The 24,065-nt window shown below is 33.5% G+C and overlaps 1 protein-coding gene across 1 annotated transcript in view; it reads right to left on the bottom strand.

The window, feature by feature from the left end:
- LOC118191112 (cardioacceleratory peptide receptor-like) overlaps positions 1 to 18,629 on the bottom strand; it is a 142,759-nt gene extending 124,130 nt beyond the window's left edge. Inside the window, exon 1 of the mRNA XM_085807226.1 lies at positions 18,454 to 18,629. The gene's annotated coding sequence lies outside the window, so the exon portion shown is untranslated. The remainder of the gene's footprint in view (positions 1 to 18,453) is intronic.
- Between the last annotated feature and the right edge of the window lie 5,436 nt (positions 18,630 to 24,065).

Genomic DNA, 24,065 nt, shown 5'->3' with positions numbered 1-24,065 from the left:
ATCTGCTAGCTACAAAAGATGAAGCTATCTCCAAATTAAAACAATTTGTAACGATGACGAAGAACAAATTTGGAAAGAAGCAAAAGTCTTACGAACAGACATGGAGGAGAATATACAAGCAAAGAGATTGAAGACTATCTAAAGTAAGAGGGAATCGAACATCAAACCTCCGTAGCATATTCACCGCAACAGAACGGTAGAGCAGGAAGAAAAAATCGATACTTAATGGAAATGACAAGATGTCTGCTACTCGATTCAGGACTCAAAAGAGAATTTTGGGGTGAAGCCGTAATGATAGCCACCTATCTACAAAACAGGCTACCATCAAGATCAGTTGAAAAAACACCGTATGAACTATGGAATAATAAGAAGCCGAATCTAAGCCATATCAGAGTTTTCGGCAGCACAGCTTATTGTCGAGTTCCAAAGCAGAAAAGAAGCAAACTAGACGAAAGAGCAGAAAAAGGAATTCTTGTTGGATATAGTAACTGTACTAAAGGATATAGAATTTACATGCCACATGCAAACAACGTCGTGATCAGAAGAAGCGTAATATTCGATGAAAACAAAAAAGAAGAAATGCCTTGTAAATTAAATGATCAGCATGAGGAAATAGAATGGCCTTTTAAAGAAAATAAATTGACAGAACCACGTCCAAATGATATTACAGAGGAAGTAATTGAAACAGAAGAAATTCCCCCATTACCGAGAATATCCCACAGAACTACTAAAGGAATCCCACCAAACAGATTCTCATACATGGCTAAGAACGAAGAAATCAAAGTTCCCAAAGACTGGGAAGAACTGCAAACTTTTCCTACCAAAGAAAAGGAACTGTGGTTAAAATCTACGAAAGAAGAAATGGAAGCACTGAAGAGGAACATAACATGGGAACTAGTCGATCTTCCAAAAGGAAAGGAAGCAATTGGAAACAAATGGTCATTTAAAACAAAATCCGACGCTTCAGGAAATATTATCAGATATAAAGCTCGTTTAGTAGCTAAAGCATATTGCCAAAAATTTGGGTACGACTACGACGAAATATTCGCACCAGTCGTAAAGTATACAACAATAAGGACTATTTTGGCAATAGCAGCTCAAAAGAAAATGCACGTAAATCACTTCGATGTAAAAACAGCGTTTCTATATGGAGATCTGAAAGAAGATATATATATATATATGAAGCAACCAGAAGGCTACATCTCTGCTTCAGAAGCAAATAAAGTCTGTAAACTCAATAAAAGTATCTACGGACTAAAACAGGCAGCCAGAAACTGGAATCACAAGATAGCTGAAATCCTGCGCAAACAAGGATACGTTCAAGGAAAGGAAATATTATCAGATATATGTTCCTTCACACTGATCCATGTTCCTTCACACTAATCGAGAAAAACGCAAGAACTACATAATCGTTTACGTTGATGACATATTAGTCGCGAGCGACAAGTGTGAATCAATTCAAGAAGTTGAACGAATTCTCAAAGAATATTTCGACATTCGAAATCTTGGAGAAGTGTCTACATATCTAAGAATTGAAATCGAATGAGAAAAAGACGGAAGCTTTAAACTTCATCAAGCTAACAAGATTAATAGTATGATCGAAAAATTCGACGGAGAGTCACCAAAGAAACTAAGCTATACACCCATGACTACGAATTTTACGAAGAACCAAAACAACCAGGATGACGTTTTTCCCAATAATCGAGGGTATAGGGAAGCAGTGGGAGCACTTTTATATTTAGCAACAGTATCAAGACCTCACATAGCAAATTCTGTTGGAATACTTAGAAAAGTAGAAAATCCATCAACATCGGATTGGAACGGTATCATTAAAATCATACGATATTTGAGAGCGACAATTAATTACAAATTACATCTAAAATCCAATGGTGCACCAGTCATCAAAGCTTACAGTGATGCTGATTGGGCAGGAGATACCTCTGACAGAAAATCCACATCCGGATATATATTTCAAATAGGAAACAGTACGGTATCGTGGGGAAGCAAGAAACAAAATTGTGTCGCCCTATCTTCGACAGAAGCCGAATACATCGCTCTAGCCTTAACATTGCAGGAGCTACAATGGATTAGACAACTGATGGGAGATTTAGGTTTCGCTCAACAGGAAGCTAACATCGTATTCGAGGACAATATATCATGCATAAATCTTTCCCGAAAAGAGAAAGGAAGCAGTTACACCAAACACATCGATGTGAAATATCACTACGTATGTGATCTACAAAATCAAGGGATTGTTAAATTAATACACTGAAACAGTAAAATGATGTATGCAGACATGTTCACGAAACCTTTGCCGAGACAACAGCTGGAATTTTTATTAAAAGGAATCGGCCTTACTTCGGACAAAACAGCTCATCGAGTGGGAGATTGGGGAGCAATTCATAACGACAGCGATGAGGCTGTACAACTCCGACGTTAGTTTCCCCCTCCCCCCCGTTAACTGTGATTGGATTTGATCCAAAAAAAAGAAGGAGAAACATTCTCTCCTTGTATGACTCACTTCTCGCGTTATGCAATGGATAGTAAACAACGCTTGTAACCATCGCTATTTTTTCTCTTCTAATACCTAATAAATATGTTATTTTGTGTCTGCTAATATAATGATCGTGTTCCTTACATAGGCAGCTTGGATTACACTTTATTAAGGTAAGAACTTTAATTCTGTTTTATTCATCTGCTTGTCTCGATTTAGCGAAGCTGTAACAGTAAACAAAAATGAACCACGAATACCTTCAACACTTAATTCATTGCTTACTCAAGAAATTACTGAGATAAATGAATAAAACGAGACGATAAGCATAAACTACTTTAAGTTTCTCATCAAAGATAACAAAATTGTATTCAAGACAAATAAAGGAACTGCCAGATAAATATGGAATGAAAACTCACGAACATAGCTTTCTAGCAAATCTACATTTCTAAGAAAGCTATGCAGGCTTAAATTAGGACACAAATATGACTTTGCAGAAAATATAAACAAAATATTCGGAATCGTAATTAAATTATTGAGAATCGAAAGTTAATGTCATGCGAAATTTGTATATATGTAAATAATTTTATTGAAATTGTACTTAAAATTGCAGTCTCTTATGTAATGTAATTCGAAGTGCCTCGAAATTCGAAGCTTTGTCAGGAAAATAAAATCACAGGAGCAAATCTATTTAATACTGAGGTAAATAGCAATTTCGCTAAAATGGCTTGATATCACTAAGCTGGCGATTATTTTGGAGACTAACTTTTGTCACCAAATTTAGCAAGAAATCGGCAAAAGTCGCCCAAACTTGGCAACATTTGGGCTAGGTCCCTGTATAACTGCAATTGGCCCATGTCCTATCACCTTATCCGGTCCTATACATCACTGCAACTGTATTTGTCTTTCGGCAATTTCAGGGAATCGAAGGTACTGGAAATTTCTCAGCTGCCGGGGGTAAGCTATATAAGGCGAGAGTGAGCATCAGTTCCCGGTTTTTAATTCAGATTTGAGTTTACTTCGGAGTATTGAGAGATCTCCGTGCGTGCTTCAACTTTTAGATGCGCATTACACTGTGTTGTGTTTAACATTCTCAGCAATTTGAAAGGGAAACTACTGATTATGCTTTGTTCTGTTCAGAAGAGCTTTACGAGCACTTTTGTGGAAAGTTCCAGAAATGTAAGGAGTATCTTTGAAGAAAATAAATTGTATCAAGTTGTTATAGTTTCTGTGTGCTTTCAGTCCATTACAAACCCGTACGCACGCATGAGTATATAAAGGAGAGTCACACTGCATCTGTTACTAAAACGTATTGCTATGAGGCTATGTAAATTCCATTACATATATAGAAACTCACCCAAAAGAAGCATTAGCATTGGAATGTATAAAATGGAAATAAATCGACAAATGCCTAAGAAGGAATGAAATCTGAAACAAATAGGTACACCCTGAAGAAGATTACATAATCAAATAGATTGAAGAATATTTAAAAGAGGAAAGGGATGCATAGTAGCATGTTATATACCATAGTCCTCTATTCATCACAGTATCAAACGTACTATTAGATACGAAATAAATTAACTTAAAACATATCAGAGATTTGAGCTACATATCTAACAGCCTGTTTCTAAACTGGAAAAGAGAAATGTTTGACATATAGGCAAAAAAGAAGTCATAATTAAATATAGTGATCTTGCCAAAGGACACAGAATCTATACGTTAAATGCAAATAAAGTCATCATCAATAAAAGTGTGATATTTGATGAAGATAAAAACGAAACAATGTCTCCTGGAACAACCAAAAAGAAGAAATACAACCTATTTTTGGAACAAAAGAAAAAAACAAACATCCGCATATTCAAATCCGTAAATAGAAGAAAGAGGAAATGAAATGGAAGCAGAAAAAAACACTTCTCAATTATCAAGAAGATCCGAAGAACAACTAAAGGAATCCCATTCAACGGATTCTTTCACATAGCAAAAAATGAAGAAATCAAAGTTCCAAGAGACTGGAACGAGCTACGTACTTTTCCAGCAAGAGAAAAAGAGCTACGGTTAATAGCTGCAAAAGAAGAAATAGAGGTCCTGAAGAGAAAAACAACATGGGAATTTGTTGATCCTCTCGACGAAAAGAAACCAATAGGAAATAAATGGTCATTCAAAGCAAAATACGACATTACAGGAAAAGTCATCAGATAAAATGCTCCTCCAGTAGCTGAAAGATATTGTTAAAAATTCGTACAGAACTGCGATGAGACATCTGCCCCAGTCGTAAAATGCGTTATAGTATAAGCTTGCTATTATCAGTTCCGAGAAACATACATGTAATTCATTTCGACATTAAAATAGACTTTCTAAATAGAGATCTGAAAGATATGCCAATAAACCGGAAGGATGCTTCACAAAGAGAAGACAAGAAAGTATGTAAATTAAACAAGTGTATTTGACGGCTAAAACAATTTGTCAGGTAATGAAACTTCGAAACATTCGAAATTCTATATAGCAAAATCTATAACCAAACTAAGGTGGACACATGCTGCTTTTTATTAAATATAGGTAATACAATATCCTATATAATTATTTGTGCTCATAATATATTAAATGCCAGTGGTGTGCATGATTCAGTTCAAGAAGTTAAAAAAAATATTGGAAGAACATTAAGACATTCGAAAGCTCGTAAAAAAATATACATAAATACTGATCGAATTTGAATATGGAAACGGTGAAACTTTCAAACGTCATAAAGTTAACAAGTTTACAAGTTAAATGCAAAATTCGAAATCAAAACGAATTCAGAAAACGAAATTAAGCTACACACTCATTAGTACAAATTTTATTAAAAACAAAAATTAACATAAGATTTGCTTTCCTAATAACTTGAAATGCACGGAAGCAGTCATTTTAGTCTAGCAACCCTATAAAGATATAACATAGTAAGATCTGTTAGAGGGCTGAGGAGAACGGTTAAAAATCCGTAGATATCTCATCGGGATGATACAATTAAGATCATTCGGAATTTGGAAACCGCAATTAATCAAAACTTGCATTTAAAATCAAAAGCTGAACCGATCATGAAGGCTTATGGTGATGCAGATCGAGCAGCAAACGATTCTGATAGAAAATCCCAAGCTTTATATTTCAAAGAGAATACAATACGATATCAAAAGGGTTTAACAAGAAGCCTCTGGGGCTTTATCTGCAGTAGAAGCAGAATAAATTGATCGGTATTTAGCTTACGAGAGGTGCAGTGGATAAGACAACTAATGTAAGTTAGAATTTAATTTTATTTTAATATTGCTTCCAAATTTAATTTTTATGCCAACTATATAATGGTAGTGGCACACAAATTATGCTCCAGCAAGGCGCACATGTCCTAAGTCATGAACCCATTTATGTGCGAATTATTGTACACGCTTAAAGCTTGCAAGGTGTTTCCTCCCTCCTTATCGGCCGAGCGGTAAAGACGCTAAACACTGGTAGTTCGGTCCAAGGTTTGAATCCCGCGTATGGGCTGGCTGCATGGGCGTTTTCGTGGTTTTCCCCATGTGTAACGTGTATACGAGCCAGTTTCCTTTAGAAAGTCCTCCACGAAGGCATCCCTCCCTTTAGGCAGATAGCCCTCGTGTGCTTTGCCATAATTTAATAACCCTAACCTTCCCTCCTTATCGCGTGCCTTCGTGTGGTAAGTCGAAAGCGCTTACTATTGCCAACGGAAGGTTTGAAATTCATATCCAGACGAGGTATTGCACATTTTTCCTGTTTCCTACTTCTACAAACCCACTGATTCTGTAAGTTATGTAAAAATAAATGCGAAATGAAATATTCATGACAGCTTGTTATTAGAAGATATCTCAAGCATTTGCATTAAGTATATATTAAAAAATTAATGCGTTCAAAATTCATCTCGTATTCATTTTGCAATAAACATACTCAATACACAAATACCAGAAGCACAGTGGTAAACTGCAGGAAAATGAGACAAAACGTGCAACATAAAATTGAAATAAAACATTTTGTCATCAAGAGATTGGTACAACAAAATAAGTAAATGCATCATCCTGTTTATGAATCAATAAAGACACATTTAAGATTAAAACTTAAAATAATCTCAGAACAATCAAAGTAATCTCTGTCTTTATCAATTCAACCCCTTTCAGGCCGAAATAAATAGATCAAACAATTATAAAATTATAGCATCAAAAAATAAACAAATTTTGAAAGCTTAGAATTATTATTTTGAGCAGACCGAGCTAAGAAAAAAAACTTGCAAATACAATCAGTCCAACATGTGCAAAAATAAAAACATATGTAAATTTTGCCGGGTTAAACACATTTTTAAAAAATATATCATCAAAATCATAAATAAGCGAAAAAGCTTAAAAACCTAATAAGAATAAACATTTTCAATTAAAAGCTGACCAAATCCATAAAAAAAAGTTAAACCGAAATAATCCAACATATGAAAAATAATAAATGAAAACTTTTCGTTCAAAAATATAAAATAAAAAATAATAAAACAAAGAGGAGTTAAATCTGAATATCTGTAACGTTAGAGCAGCATACTTTCTGAAATGAAAAAAAAAAGATGTTAGAGTAATAAAACGTTTAGGAAATCGAAATTCGATCTGTTTAGTTGCTAAGTCTAACATGCACTAAGGAATGAATTTGGATAAACTAGGAATTTAAAACTACGAATTTAAAACATGCGTTGTAACATAAAATATGATGTAGCAGAAAGAAAAATTTGTAAAAGGGAAAAACATCGAAATGCCTGAATTATAAAACCAAATGAAATTCAGAACTGTATCCACAATTAAAGCTAAAACTAGCCAAAATCTTTGTGCATAAATAATAGCAATCGCAGTTGCCGATTTAAATACTCCCTTTTTCCTCATTGAAGAACGTTGTTTAACTTTCTGAACTTATTATTGATTGATTGACTATTATTAACTGTCCGAAATTATTACGTAAGTCTCTGGGTCATTAAATTTACATAATAATATGACTTCGTTTACATACGTTTGTTATAAGAAAATACTATTTTTGGAAAAGAGAAGCGAAATGCCCTAAAACAAACTAAAATTCCAATAATTATTGCAAATTAAAGTTCAAATTTGTGTTGAATACTCTTTGCGTTACACATACTCATACACGTGTATATAAATAAAACAAAATATGAAGTAAAACGAACATTAAACATACATCCTTTCTTAGTGGTGAGCAAGTAAAATTTTGTTTCCCTTTACATATAACATATAATACATAACACACGTAATACATAGTAGGTAATACACGTGGTACGCTGATGTCTAAAAATTAGTAAGCCAACCTCCTGATTTAGGTCCTTCAAAAACGCTTAGAACGTAAAACAGGACTTCATAAGTGTACGGGAAGATCTTTTATATATACAGGCAATGGACAGTATGCTTCTTGGAGACTGGTCAATAAATTTGTTACGTACGTAAATGTATGATTTCAGATTTATGCTTTCCACGCGATTTTGCTTGGCATTCTGAGATAACATTGAGGTCGGGCGATTAAATTTGCCATAGCAAATTTCCAGTCCAAGATTACTGTTCCTCTCATTACTTACTGTCTTGATATTTCTAGATTTCCTGTAACTGAGAGTTTGCTAGAAGAGGCCAAGCTAATCAGAAATGAAAGCAGGGTAAGAAAGAATGTAGCTCTGCGGGGATACTTTCAGATATAATATACTAATTTCATTAAATGCCACCTAAACAAACTACATAACATTACAGGGTCACCAGTAGGGGAATAAGAAAGACCCCAAATTTATGCTTCACTAATTTATTAGCTAATGTGTCTAAAGGTTGATTTTCGCCAGAAATAATAACTTTAAGAAGTTTGAGATACATACGATGTCGTTGTGTTGTCATTCGTGCCTTGAAACTTCATATTTATCTAAATTACTGACTTGTCCGAGTTTCGTTATATTGTGGAAAGATGGAAGTTTGATTATTGTTGTATGCCTTCATTTTCACTGGTATAAGTTCAAAGTTTTCTCTGACTGCTTTCTAAGTAAGACAACTGTTTCTAAATTTTTAAAACCACTATACAATTTCAAACTTTTCTTAATAACGGGGTTTATGCCATGACGATTTCTCATTTTGTGTAATAACTGCTTATCTGAAACAGTAGCAATACTGCTGTTTTCAACAAGAGAATACTACCCATAAAGCTTTCAGTTGCTTCATTATTATTATTTTATTTTTATTAATGGTGAATATAAATATTATCTTTAATATTTTATGACGAATTCTTGCCATTTGAGAAAATAATACTTTATTAAGTCAACATAATTTGGTAGAATATTTTTATTAACCGTTTTTGGTAACCCAAACAACGAGTAAAAGTATGGAAGCCATTTATATAGATTTTGAATTTAAAACTAATACAAACTGTCTTCCGATTTAAAAGATACTATTGAAATCAACATATTAAACACTGTGTGACGCCCAAGATCAAGTGAAGGCTATAAATAGCTGCGAGTTTGCTAGAAGAAGTCAAGCTAATTAGAATAAAAGCAAGGTAATAAATGATGTAACTCTGCAGGGACGTTTTCAGACATAATATACTAGTTTCACTAAATACCACCTAAACAAACTACATATCATTACAGCTCGCTGCGACCAATTTGCTCGAATCCAAAGCTCGAATTTTCTCTCAATGCTCGACCAGTTTGCTCGAATCAACCGGTGGTAATGTCCTGAGAAAAGCAAACATAAAACACAACATAAAAAGCAAATAAAAGTCATAAAACTAGAAATAGTATTTCTTTTCCTTTTATGCAAATGGTGCTAAAATTTGGCTAGGTCTTAATTATTGATGACTGCCATTGCCTTTTAGAACACAAATTCTAAAACATCCTGGGAAACGAATCTCCTCTAAAAATGAGAGTAGAGCCCTCGAATGCAAATAACTGGGTTTATGAACAAAACATTTTATTAAACGTTAACTTTGCAGAAATGTCTTGCAATGGAATGTAACGTGTACGCTTCGTCTACCGAGCGTCAAGTGATCGCAACGGAACTGGAGGTTTTTCCCTGTCTTGTTTCGGGATTGTGGATAATTATCGTCCACGTTCCCTCTCAGTCAGCGTGTCTTTCTTGTAGGATTAACATTATGACATCGTGCCCATCTATTTCCTATAGCGATGGGACCACGTTTGTGCGCACACTTTTCTCCCTTTTAATGTGCTATTAACGATCACGGGAGGCTTCAAGACAAGCTAGAGGTTCACTAATTTTAAAAAAGGAGCTAACATTTATAGTATTGTAAAGTACGAAGAAGGTGCGAATTTTATTGCTAAGACTTTCGCTACCGAGTACCTCTGCACCTTTTGGTTCCAATGCGACAAAGCTCTGTTAGAGAAATATGTCAAAGGATATCTGCAATACAACAAAAATGAATATAATTTTCAGTCACAAGCACAGGAAAAGGGTCTCCTCCGTTCGTTCTCTTCAAGTGAAGCAGTAAAAACAACTATTTGCAAGTCTTCGTAATTTTATTAGAAAATCATACAAAATGTACAACATCGCTTTTAAGATTGCGTATGCAAGATTGCCAATAAAATCATACAACACTCTTTGGGGTAATTATGATTTATTACGCTCCAGAATAAATTACCACTTACAAAGGATTCTAAGGACACTTATTTCCAGGCTTGCAAATAAATAGTCTTGCAGCAATAAGTAAATGTTTTCCTAAAATCAATGGGTAGATCTCAAAATTCGACAAAACAGCAACTTTGTTTTGGCTTTTGAACCAAACAGTATCAAATTCGTGGGCTATCAGACACAAGTTCCTCGTCATCAGTAGCAAAATTCATTGTGCTCATACTACAATAAGGCTGCTGTTTTGTTTAATTTTGAATTTTAGATTACATTGGCATATTTCTCTTCCAATTTGATTCAATAGATAAATCATCAATTTTACTAAACTTGAAAGGTAAAATTAGTGGCATGTAGAGAATAAAAATAAATTAAAATAAAGACAAATATTAAATTCCAAATCTTTTTTTGGGTAACAGCAGTTTCTTAACAGAGATCAGGATTATGATGAAGACATTAATTATTTGCTCTAACCGCCAAATTGCTAAATAAAATTAAGATAAGAAGAGGAAGACGATTAAGTTGTCTGTAGATGATTGCTTTTCAGGTATTAGTTATGAAACGTACAATGCGCCAAAAAGCTAAACTTTTGATATGACGAACTAGTAAAACAACTCTAATTCTCAGTATTATTGTAATAATAAATTAAACAGTATTATATGTATCTTATGGGTGTACTCATGAAACTTATTCTTGATGTCTACTACTTTAGCTGCTGAAGATCTAAAGCTGATCTCAGTAACAGGTTATGCTTGAAATTATACATAATTGCAAATGTTTTATTTTTTAAAAGCATTTTGGATTCATTAGCACTTTTTAAAGACTCATTCACATTGCTTATCTCTTCTATTTTAGAAACTTATGAAGTTATCTAAAAGATGAAAGTGCATTGTGAGAAATGAGCATGACATAAATAGTTCCGAGAAATACGCGAATATTATTATAAGTTCTTCAAATGATTATTCTTCTGTATTGATCAAGACAAGTCTAAAAGTCAGAAAGGAGATTTTCATTTGAAACATGACTCCGCCCTAGGAAGTCTAGTTTGTCTTTTCCATCATTAATTTCCCAGCCAGATAAGCTGATGTTCAGTAATGGTTTTCTAGACACCTTCAAATAAATGTATATACAGACATTTTGAAACGCGGTCAAGCACTTGAAGTAGCATATTAGGAGTATACGATTCCATGTAAAATATGGTATTTTGGAATTATGAGAAAAACAATATCACTTTTGTTTTGCATTTTCGGTAACTTTTGGGATTTCGAGGCCAAACCTATGGCTTGCTCGAAAATTAAGCCAAAGAGTATGTGATATGCATATATGGCTGAACTTTAGCATAAATATGCTATTACTGTCCCAAACATTTTCGTAAGTCTGGCATTATGATATAGCAAACTGAATTCATAAAGATTAATGACACATTCTTCAAGTAGAATAATAGATCTGCTCCCGGTAATACCAATAAAGGGAAATAAACATAATGAAATCATGGAATGTTCCGAACATAATAGAATTAATTTGAGCGGATATGCTGATTCGTTCATCTGTTAGAAATCATGACTAATTTGAAGTACCTCTAAGCTATACGTTAATTTGCTTTCTGCAAAATCTGTAACTCTACAGATATTAGACGCAGTTTATCAGCGATGAGCAAGGTAAACTTATGTTTCATATTTTTAGAGCTCAGCAACAACTGAGTTATTACGCGTCCAAAACTGAATACAATCCTTTGCAAAAAAATCGAAGCACCATGACGTACGCAGAGTCTATAAACACTCACATAGTTTGAAAGTCGCAATTCTTGAACTTAGTGGACCGGAACTCTTTTGCACTAGCCGTAGAGAATTCTGCTCGCATGAAATAGAACCGAGTTCGATACCCGAAGCTACTTAGGTTTCTCACACCAATTTTTTCATTTCGAACCATAGAGGTCATCACACAAGTAAAAGCCTCTGCTAAAACACTGAAAGCACCGAAAAACGTCGAGCCGTAAATCAGTCTTGATCCACGGACTTCTCCCTTTTAACCTACCGCTATGCATTCACAAATCAAAAACAGGCTTCAGCAAATTTAGCTGATTATTTTCAAATGAATGTCCTGATTGAAGGAATTTGATCTTATGTACACTGCCCTCCAAAAGTTAAGGAATAGCATGTTTTTCAAAGCTCACTATTACAAAAATGTTAGTAATGTTCAAATTCACAGTTCATATGCATGAGAGTAACGAAGTTTAAGAAAATATATGCAAAAACAATGGCTTACACTTTTATTTTATAGAAATTAATACTTATATAGAAGTTGGAGAAAAATGTAAAAAATTTTAATGTTTGTTCGCGATTGTTGATCTTCAACTGTTATTAAAGTTTCATGGACAATATCCAGGAGAAATTGTTTGCCGATTCGTTGAGGTGGCGGGCGATCGAATGGACGGAAATGGGGATGTCACAAGCTGATGCTGCTAGACATCTTAATATCTTTCGTAGTGTGGTGTAGCGACTATGGAATTAGTTTGAATCACAGGATTCCGTGTCTAGAAGGACATGCTCCAGGCAGATCTAGAGTTAAGATACCATAACACGCCGAACAAATACAATTTAGAAGTCAAACAACAAAAATCAGAGTTATATTTTAAAATTTTCACAGGACTAGTTTCGATGGTTTTACCGAACCATCATCATCAGCTGCAAAAGCGTAAATGAACAAGATAAGATATATTAATTAGATAAGATCAAAAAGCCTGAACAGGAGATAAGCTAGTGATGAAACCATAACTAAAACATAATTTCTTTAAAGGTTGAAGTCAAAGATGGATTGGAATTAGGGTCGTTAACTAGAACAAAGATTTTTTATGAATGTGAAATGTCTCTAGAAAATCCAATTCACCAATGGAAGATGTTTTTTGAATAATTTTGGCAGCAGAAAAATTGAAAGTGGGATTTTCGGACAACAATGTTGGGCAACAGAATACTTCTGTGCTTTCTTAACATATGCCTCATGTTCCTTAACGTGAAATTTTAAGGCTCTCTTAGTTTGGCCAATGTAAATTAAACGACACTGGCAAGGAATCCTATAAATACCACAAAAATTCATATTCGGAATGGGGTCCTTGAGTATGGAACTCGGAATTTTATTGATGGGAGAATAAACAACCCGAGAGTTAAATTTCTCCAAAAGATGTGCAACTTTATAGCTAATTGATGGAAAGAAGGGAATGACAACAGAATTTTTATAATCTCCTAATACAAGAGTGTACTTTTTAGTGTGTTGAGATGAGAATTTTTTAACTTCTTGATTAATAATGTTGGGTGAAAACCCCTGTCAACAGCTATTGCTTTTAAATAATTTAGTTCTTCATCAAGGGATAGCTTGGAGGAGCAATCTTGAAGAGCACGGAAAACATAGGAATAAAATGAAACTAAATTGTGTTTAGTCGAATGACATGATTTAAAGGCAAACCGATGAAGGTTTACGGTAAACCGTAGTACTGAAGTTGGATGTGTTCCGTGTGACCAGAATGTCGAGAAACGGAAGAGAATTGCAAGTCTCAAGTTCAAAAGTGAACTGAATAGCAGGATCAATAGAATTCATTGTTGAAAGAACTTTATTTAAATCATCTTTATTACCTTCAAACAGGGTAAAAGTATCGTCTACGTAGCGGAACCGTATCGGGAAGGCATATATTAGAAATTAGGAAACACGGAAGTCTTCTGTTTTCCAACATTGTTGGTCTGAAAATCACACTTTCAATTTTTCTGCTGCCGAAATTATTCAAAAAACATCTTCCATTGGTGAACTAGATTTTCTAGAGGCATTTCACTTTCAAAAGAATCTTTCATTCTAGTTAACGACCGTAATTCCAATCCATCTTTGCATTCAGCCTTTAAAGAAATTATGTTTTAGTTCTGGTTTCATCAAAAGACGGCGCCAGTAGCTTATCTCCTGTCCAGGTTTTCTTATCTTATCTAATTATTATATCTCATCTCATTCATTTACGCTTTTGCAGCTGAGGATGATGGTTCGGTAAAACCATCGAAACTAGTCCTGTGAAAATTTGAAAATATAACGCTGATCTTTGTTGTTTGACTTATAAATTAAGATCTAGAGTTATTAAACCTGCGGGGAACAGTTATTTAACTCTTTCGGCTCGAAGGAGAAGTAACATTACTGTGCCTCATCTCATGGCAGATCATTTAGTGGCAACAAGAACACGAATCTCAGCTACTACTGTGCGCAGATGCCAGCACAGTGCAGGTCTGTATGCAAGACTACCAGTGTTTTGTCTCTCCTTGACCTGGGACACGGAGGTGCCCGTTTATGTTGGGCAAGAGAACACGTCTCATGGATTAGTTAACAATGGGCGTCTGTTCCCTTCACTAGAGAGTGATTCAGGTCGTCACCTGATCTGGAGAGAACAACGCACCAGATACAATCAATCCCCCATTGTGAAAAGACACAGTGCGCGACCGCATTGAGCTCGGATTGCTGAAGAATATCTTGAGGATTATAGTATGGAGCGGATAGAATGGCCAGCTCAATCGCCAGACCAGAATCCGACAGAGTATCTTTGGGACTAACTTGGCGAGACAGGTTGCTGTTTTAAGTCTTCCTCTAAGGTCGTTAGATGAGCTTAAACAAGGATTACTCCGTATCTGGTCATTGCTTGCCATTTCACTGACCGATAACTTAAGTGACAGCATGGAACGTCACTGCCGCCAATGTATTGCAGCTGGGAGTGGACACATTCTTTAAAAGAACTCATTTTTCTAACGTTACCACACAATTTTTACTCAAAAAACTTTGATATACTGTTTCTCCAAGACTGGATTTCTCTGCCAAGAGTGCAATGTTTTGCTGTAATTCATGTCTGTGTTGAACTTTAGAAACATTGTATGTCGCATTCATTAAAGAAGTGTTTAGTGAACATGTCCTGTAAATTTCTTCTTTTTATGTTGCTTCATTCTCAAATTAGACACAAAAAGAAACTGTTTCTTAAACTTTTGGAGGGCAGTGTATTAATATTCCGCAATGTACAACGTTAATTTAGAGTTGATTTTAATTGAATCATCTGTCACATTTCAAGAGATATGTCGAAGATATTTTGAGTTGATTTATATTATCGCATTTACCGACAAAGCAACAGAACAAATAATTATATTTCATTTTTAATAAAATAACTAGAATTACTTGCATGTTTAACAAAATAACTAAGTTTACACGCATTTTACCCCTGTAATTTGATATATAGCGTGCTCAGAATTGCGGATCAGTTACGTACGATATTTTATTCCTAAAGCCCAGTTAAGCAGCGTATATTTCAGCAAAGAGGAGGTAGGTTTTGTAAAATTCTTTATTGGACCACTTTACATTAGCAATAAAAGTCATTGGCTGTCTCTTTCACAAGATTACTGGTGAGTTTACTGTGACATTACTGGCCTGTTTCTAGTGAGGTTTGATCTAGTTCTTCTTTAATGAAATTGGTAAACGTGATAATTATGCAGGTAAAAACCCAAATCCAATTTACTATTCGAAAATCATTTGGAATTTTAAAAACTATTCTTTGATAATTTTTCTGTTATCACGAGTAAAAATTTTTAATACAAGATTTTACTAGTGAGTTCTGGTAACTTAGCTAAAATGACTCTCACTGGCAAATGAAATTTCTTTTCAGTATGCGGAAATTATCATTCATCAAATTCTAGCAGTTTTTCTTAATGATCTGAACTCTAATCAACACTAAACAGGTGCTTTACGCAGCTTATTTCATGAATTCACTGGTTATTTCTGAAAATACGTATGTCATCTAAACGTATATTTTAGCTCTGAATTCTCGCTATTGGCTCATTCAGTTAATCAGCAATTAAACATCACGCGAAATGTTCGAGAGACTTGAATAGACGCACATTAACAAGTAATCCATCTTCAAGTACAAGATTATATGAACAGAGGTAGATCTGTTCTTAATTTTACTTAGATACGTTAAGCAAAGTTAATGTATCTTAATTTTGGTACAAATGTAAATTTAAAAGACTGATACCTATCGGATCATCGTACTATTTTAACAATGCATTTCGACCATTTAAAATATTTTAAATAGTATCTGATAGTGATGCCATAAAGTTGCAAATTATTTTTATCACAACTTAGCTCAGAGAAGAAATGGTTAGAAGACGCAATAAGGATTGCATTCTAAAGTTAATGGAATTTAATAGAGATAGAACAGGTTTTCTAATACCTTATGGAAAGTTACAAAATATTTTCATCACATCCTAGCTGTTACCAAAAATATAATTCCATACTTTTCGACAAAAGAACCCTAATTTTGTGGCTCTTTTGGAAATGTATTTGAACAGACATCAAGCAGATTCCTCATAACAATTTCGCATGTATCATGGATATCTAAGCTATCCATGTATGAAATGGGGATAATGTAAATGAATAAATGAGAGAAAAGGAAAATGAATGAAGATTTATTTTTATAATAGACAAAACCCATCAGTTAAATACTTCGCAAAAGAGTAATATATTTGCACTGTAAAAATGTGTGAATTGATGCACACAACTCTTAAAATTGAAGCAAATATTCTGCTAAAGTAATCACTAAATGCTTCTCGTTGTATTGGAGTACTATAACAAACTTAGATCTGATATTTAAAGTGCGTACATTTTTAAATAACTTTATTAAATTAATTAAATATTTCAAAATAATTTTTGCGTGTTTCTCCTTAATTTTTAAATTTTGATTTCATAACTGTAATTCTACATTTTACACTTTATAGACATGTCTCTTAACCCCTTAACTGCCGCGGGCGTATATATACGCCTTGCGCAGCCGATGCGTTAACTGCCCCAGGCGTATATATACGTCCTTCCAAACTGCTATCATTTGCTTTGCGCTGCTACACCTAAAATTATTCGCAAAGTTAACGCATCGGCTGCGCATCTGGGGCAGTTAACGCATCGGCTGAGCAAGGCGTATATATACGCCCGCGGCAGTTAAGGGGTTAATTTCTGATACGCATCTACAGTCTTACGGAGGAAATTCTAAAGGATCTGTTTTAAAGGAAAGAAAACTTTACAGATTTGTTATTTTAAAAATGTTTTCCTATTTGATAATTTGCTTCTTAACTTTAATAATTACCTAAAATTTCTGTTGACTGAAACATTTATTTTATGATTTAATTTCTTTCTGGTCTGAACTTCGTAAAGACTCTGAATTTTTCAATTAGTTTGAAAGCACTCCACAGCTGTCTACGAAACATCAAAATTCAAACGTTTAAACTTATATGTTTAAACGTTTGAACGTTTAAACCAATTTTAAAAACAACGTTTAAAACAATATTTTACCAATTATCAAACCTATTTTAACCAATTTTTTAAATTATCAACCAACTATCAAATTAATTTTTAACCTAAAGTTTTATTATATTATTTAAACAGTGAAGGAAAGAAATAAATTTAAACACAGAAAAACATTCCAAGTCATCAAAATATAAAGACACATACATTAGCAACTTTTTAAAAATATATGGTACAAATAATATTTCATTGAAATGCAATAAAAGGTGAAGTGCACTAAAGCTTTTAAACAGATTATCTAAGTTCTGATGATCCAGTTTTATATAGTTTTAGAGAAGAAGACTTTATCATGTGAATTTTATCATGTGAATTTTATCATGTGAATTTTATCCTGTGAATTTATCATGTGAATTTCAAAGTATACTTTTTTACTTGTATAAAATATTACATTAATTTAGTTAACTTATTCGAAAAAATATTATTGGTTTTGATTTATGAGTTTAAAAATAAGTATTCCAATTATGAAACATATTTTACAAGAGCTCTTATTAATTAAACGATGACATATATGACAAAGAACAATCCCTCTTATTAATTATTTGGCAAAAGCAAAAACATTGTCCTCAATAGCTTTTAATATTTAAATTTTCCCCTTAAGGAAATTCTTAACATTTTGCTCTTTCCTTCGTCATATGCCAGAACTTAGGGATTCAAAATGATGTACGAGTGTATCAGTTTCTGCCAGATGTAAAAAATTATAATATTAAATTATTTTACAAAATTAAAAAATTAGTTTTTGAATAAAGAAAAGTTTGTGTAACTCGTTATTCATTTAAACGCATTTTTTTAAATACCTTTTATCATCACACTAGTTTTTTTTATACGGAACAGCTGATATGAAATTTGTTTAACACACAATTCATCATATCTGAAAAGGAACGGGTGGAATTATTTTATACCAAGAATAAATACAAGCATTTCAATTTTAAAAAATTATACATTTTATATAAGCATATTTGAAATTTCTCTTACTTTACTTAATGTCAAACACTTCACCAGCCAAACTTTGTTCGTCTTTCATCTTTAGGAGAAAGTTCTGTTCCGTCAGCGTCCCGCTCGAAGTTTCATGTCATCTGGAAACTAGGCGAAGCAAATGAACATTTTATGAATTCTATTAAGGAGCGGAAGCGCTTGCTGCCCGCAGTGGAATCTCCTTCGAGCGGATAGAGAGGATAAGAAGTATTTCACTGGGATGACTCCTGGCGCGCTCGGACTACAGAGTCATCTATCGTTTACCTCCGGAAACGTTAGATCGATTTTTGAATCTTTATATATTAAGTTTCTACAGTGGGCTTATATTCAATTTCTGGGAAGTTGAGTAAGAAAACGTCTTCACAGAAATTGAATATAAATACAGCTTTTACACTTTAAGTAGGATGAAAACACATGAATGTTTAAGAGGCAATAATTACCAGTCGTCAAAAAAATCCAATAAACGAGTCAAACTAATAATCGGATACATTACACTAAAATCTCAGTTTCCTGTAATAATTTATCTTTGCTTGTAATGATGGTAAGATAGTATGTAAACTGGAAACGTATTGCGAATAATAATGAAAACTGCTGTCTCCAGCTCAGCACAATACCTGTATATTTTCCATTTGTAGTTTCATTAAATTTTTTAGTTTCTGAAAATGAGTAGTAGTTTGTTAATTTTTTAACAAACCAGTACTCAAGATTTGCAAGAGATATTAAATAAGACAATTTTGTACCATATTTCAATTACTCCGAGAACTTTATTTATCTAAACTAAATCGGTCGAAGTCATTTCGGATAACATCGCTTTTTGTTAAAACATGCTAACTATCTTTAGTAACTAAAGGTTAAAGTAAATATTTATAATACTACCAAGAAAAAATGTATATTACCTCAATGCATTTAAATCTCTGTTTCATTTGCAACGATAAATGACTTTCTAGTAAGCCGGGGGGGGATAATTGTGTCCCGTGGGCCGAATGCAAACCTTTTGATTGCTTAATCCAGTTTGTTATGAAATCTTGAGCAATGATATTTTCATTTCTTTTTTACTCGATTTTGTATGCATGTAGAGTCAGTAGGTTAATTGGAAGCAGAAAAGATGGAAAGTATGCAACCGCCTTCGATCGAACCACGGACCACGGGAATCGAACCACGGACCTCTGGAATACCGGCTCAGCGTGCTACCGTTACACCACGAAGGCACGCTAAGGAAGTAGGAGAAATACCTTATATGCAAAATACCAAAATCAACAGCACGAGTGCACATCTATTGCTACAGCGTATATAACTATACTAGCGATCAACCTAAACTGAAAACTTAATTCTAACAGCGTTAATTTCGAAATTAAACAATTATATATTATTTCTGTTGAGATTTTATCAGAACAAGAAGCTTATTGAAAGAAAATTTCACCCTTAAATTTTTATTTGAAAATGAAACAGTACACATGTCAATCATTGTATGACCAATAATATGAGATCTCGTTCTGCGCTCGTGATGCACTAAAAAGACCTTTTTATCCCATGGGTTAAAAGTGTCTGACAGTATCTGCAGTAACCTTACTGAAATGCCCATAAGTAGCTATGTCGCACCACGTTTGAAAATCAGTATATCAATTAGTGTAGATTTATCGCTTTCATCAACGAAAGCTGAAATAACAAAGAAAGTATGATAGAAAAAATATATATTGTTTTTATTTCCCTGTCCCTGTGATATTATAATCGAATATTTTCCATTTAAAGCTGCCAGTTTTTAGGTAACACGTCCTTTTAGAGATTTTCTCGTCTATAGTATCTTGAATCAATTGTTTGCTGTCTACCTGATTTCAGTTTTGCAGTTATCTATTTTCATATCATCTGTCTCTCATTTCACTCTGCCAAAGCAGTTCTTATGTTTTGATCAGTTATACTGAAAGGTATGTAAAAAACAAATTTTTCCCTTTCTAGTGTCCAGGCAGGTTTTAAGATCTAACACTTTTTGCTATTATACAAAGTATCCAGATCTCAGAGTGCAACATGGCGACTTCTCACACAGGCGTGAAAATAAGTACAGCAGGGAAAGGGTGTAAATAATTCTTTTTATTTACTACAACTGTAAAATAGAAAGACACGAATTTCGTGGTCACAAAAACACCGACCACTTGCGGTGAGAATTTAAAAATAAATTCAATGGGTAAGAAGTAAGGCTAGACTTCACAATTTAACCTAACAGGCTGACTTAACTGGCGATAGACTAACTAAGGGCCAGAATGCGTAGCCGCTACTAAGTTTAACAACTGGAGAACAGAATAACAAACGTGCGCTATACTAGCAAAATCATGCTCTGTCTAAACTATTTGTTTCACCTGTTTAAATACACTTTTCGTCCGCTTAATTTGCATCCTGGCGAAGAAATGCTAGGGGAAATAGAGAATTCATAAGAGATACCAAAATGAAAATAAGTGAATTAAGGGAAACCCTACAGGGTCACACCTCAGTTGGGTCTCAGCTGCAACAAAAATCGTGGACAATGAAAATGTTGACGAGAAAACGAAGCTCATTATCACCAGGTACTCCTAAAACAAACATTGCTATCCCTGTCTCCTATCTAAAAAATGTGGGTGCTACTTTGGTAGAAGGTTGCACGGATTTTTGGCGATTTACGCTTGCGCAATTGTTGGCGCGGTTTTTACAATCGGCAGCCATCTTAAAAAACGCTGTTTTTACGTATTTTACGCATAGTAAAGTATTCGAAACTTTAAAAAAATAAATATCGTTAAAAATAATGGATTAATTTTTTGTTGAATATGGAGTTTTTTAAAATAAGTTTTATAGGATATAAATATTTAACATTAAAACATATGTGGCAATAAATATCTCGGCAATTTTTAAAATAGTGTATTAATTTTTTAATAAAAATTGAAGTATACAATTATAAAGTAAAAGAAAAATATGAACTTACATTTTCTTGATTATTTAACCTGTCGGATATTATAAGTACCACAAAAAATACGAATCATAATTTAGATATCAATGAAAAAAATTTGAAAAATGTAATATAATTTTTAAAAATGTAATGTAAGGAAAAAAAATTTAAAAAAAATTATAAAAAAATTTGAGAAATGTAATCTAAGGAATTCGAAGAGATGAATAATAAAATTTGAAAATGGCGCGGTAATGCGCAAATATTCAGTAACCAATCAGGGAAATGATTACAGCTCGTTAATGCACAAATATTCTGAAACCAATTAGGGAGCTGATTACATCACGAATAGAATCAAAATTATTTAAATAATCATACATAATAAAATCTTTTAAAAAATGCAAAATTAAATTGTATTTTAATATTTAACAGCCATAAATAATGTTTAAAACATTAGGAAAAATTTATAGATATTAAAACCAATTACTTTTAAAGTAATATGACGTCATTCATTACATCATCAACAACATAAAATTTCATAAAATATCATAAACAATAAAATTTTAATTTCAAATAAAAATGCAAAATTTAAATGATTTTTAATATTTAGAAGCCATAAATAATATTTAAAACACGGAATTTATGCATAATAAAACGCATAATTTTTTTTAATAAAATAAAATGACAACAAAGTATCGGTTACCATAAATAACTTGTCTAGCAATGGGTTTACCATAAGTCGTATCGCTCGCCAAAAAAATCGCCAAAAATCCGTGCAACCGTCTACCAAAGTAGCACCAAAATATTACTTTTAACGCATTCTTCTCAAATTGCAAGCAAGATGGACACAGACATAACAGGGAGATGAACATTTATATTCCTTCCCGAAATCAACAATTTCTGCTAAATATAAGCTCAGAACCGAGATGGCATTTTACGTGTTAGGCACATTTTTTACTTATTTCACCATTTTCACCACAGGAATACTGTTTAGTGCCGCTGTAGAGACATCGGCAGCTCCTAATCGCCTAATCTTTGACTATCCTTAGACAAGCTATGTCTATCTCAAGGAATCGATTAACACTCACCTTTCATATGGGTTGAAAACGAAATAAACAATCCTACGGCTCAGAAGGAAAAAGCGCAGGCCATCAGTATTCCTTCCAGTTTGTTTTAATACTCCAGTTTTACTCTGGCTTACCTAATTCAATATACATTCTTTTATCAATAGCACTGGCAGTGCTATACTCTGAAAGATATTGCTCCACAGTTTTTCTTTTGCGATACCTGTCATATTATTATACGTATGACATTTCAATTCATATGATTTCTTTTTCTTTCATTTTTGTTCGAATTTTTGTTACACTAATTTAGAATGTTCGTAGTATATTTATGTGTATGTTGATATTTTTAATTTTCTTACCATAATCTAGAATGTGCGTGCTTAGTATATTTATATGCATGTAATTCGTTTTCATTTTAATAGAATGTGTGTGCTTAGTATATTTATGTATACGAATGTATTTTCCCTAAGGGTGCACACACCTATTGGTGTACGTTGATATTCAGCATGGAATAAGTGGCAGTGGAATGTATTACTCGTTCGCTGACGTAAGTTCACCTGTATATGTACATGGGAGTGTAATCTCCTTATATTATTGATTTGTGCAAATGTTAAGAGAATTTTTATAGATATGAGGGCATGATATTGTTTACGTTATAAAGTTTTAGGTACTTTACGTGTCATTGGCTACTAGAAATTTAATGGGAGTGTCTAGCTACTATTCACCGATCTCCTTAAAACTATAAAATAGAAGTCCAAAAGTTAAAACTATAAAATAGAAGTCCAAAATAAAATACTATTTTAGTCACTCAAACTCTTATGGTCAGCCCCTCCTCGGGCTTACAGGAAAGCCTCCAGTTAAGTTAAAGAATAAGAAACTAAACTAATTCTAACAAGCTAAATTTTAGCGGAAGTTGTACATAGATAACTGAGTTGGTCCGTAATTAAGCCTTGCCGGCGAATACTAACAGACACGTATAATTACGGATCTTCGTAGTAAGACAGGCTTAAAATAACGACGTGGTCCGAAGGCAGAACCCGCTCTACTATGAACTTCTGAGTTCTCTAGAAATGGCTGAACTTCCCCATGAAATGTTAATTCTACTTCATTCATTACGCGATACTGAAGTCTCATTCTGGCAGGAAAATGTAGGTAGAAAACAAGAATCTAATGGAAAGGGTTTCAAAATTAAAAATAACTATAAAAAATTTTAAATAATCCCTACAACATCTCGGCATGTATATATATTTTTTCTTACTATGCTAATACAATGAACATACTACGTTGTGACAATTATAATGTTAAGATTTCTAACACGTTTTAGTAAACTGTACCAGTTGAAACCAGCATCAGATACTTTCTGATCTGCCATCCCGAGCTGTGGCATGGTAGTTATTCTCATCCTTTCCATTAAGATGACGATGAAATTCCGCGCGGTATTCACCCCTGGGTCGGACGTCATCTCAGCAGTGTAAAGCGTAAATTTGCAATGAAATCTGAGCATACGTTTTCAGCACATAAATTATAGCCTTCTTGTTTCGCAAGCAAATTTTTACTCGGTATCCTGTTAATATCAGTGTTTTCCTTGCTTTATTTTCTTATAGTTTGGTAAAAGTGTATATGTCAGAATGCAGGCTTCA

This window comes from Stegodyphus dumicola, chromosome X1 (assembly GCF_044657685.1).
Source record: "Stegodyphus dumicola isolate Sdum_Otavi_A_Nest chromosome X1, ASM4465768v1".
In the NCBI taxonomy this organism is placed as follows: domain Eukaryota; kingdom Metazoa; phylum Arthropoda; class Arachnida; order Araneae; family Eresidae; genus Stegodyphus; species Stegodyphus dumicola.
Note: the sequence above shows the minus strand (reverse complement) of the source record. Positions and strands in the feature narration are given on the sequence as shown.